This window comes from Octopus bimaculoides, chromosome 10 (genome assembly GCF_001194135.2).
Source record: "Octopus bimaculoides isolate UCB-OBI-ISO-001 chromosome 10, ASM119413v2, whole genome shotgun sequence".
In the NCBI taxonomy this organism is placed as follows: domain Eukaryota; kingdom Metazoa; phylum Mollusca; class Cephalopoda; order Octopoda; family Octopodidae; genus Octopus; species Octopus bimaculoides.
The window spans coordinates 2,848,247-2,848,765 of NC_068990.1; positions in this window are offsets into that span (position 1 = coordinate 2,848,247).

Below are 519 nucleotides of genomic sequence, written 5' to 3' on the forward strand. Positions count from 1 at the left end.
CATTACTGGTTCGTTCAGGACTGTAGAACCATCATTGCCAACCAGTACTCCAAACAGCTGGAGTATGTTCTGTATGGCAAAAATGCATGAAATTGGTTAACAGAAAACGAGCTCTTTTGGAGCAAGACCTCATATTGCTCAAACGACCCGGAATAAACTCCAAGTTCTTCAAGACAAATTGATTACACTACCAGCATATAGTCCGGATCTAGTTCCGCTGGCATTTTATCAGGTAGCTACCATGCAATCAACCGGTTAAGGTAAATTTAATTGATTTATAAATCGATATATGTCAGGAGGGAACACGTATGAATAGGAGTCCAACTGCTTGGTAGAAGGAGATGCTAATGTCTGAAAACTACCTAACATATCACCATAAAAATAACATGCATCGTACTCATGCAAATAAATGAAACAGATTTATGAAACGGTTCAATTACATAATATTGATTTCAAGATTAAGGAGCAATCCGTTTTTCTATCATCAGTGTAATACACACCAGGTCAATGCATATATAT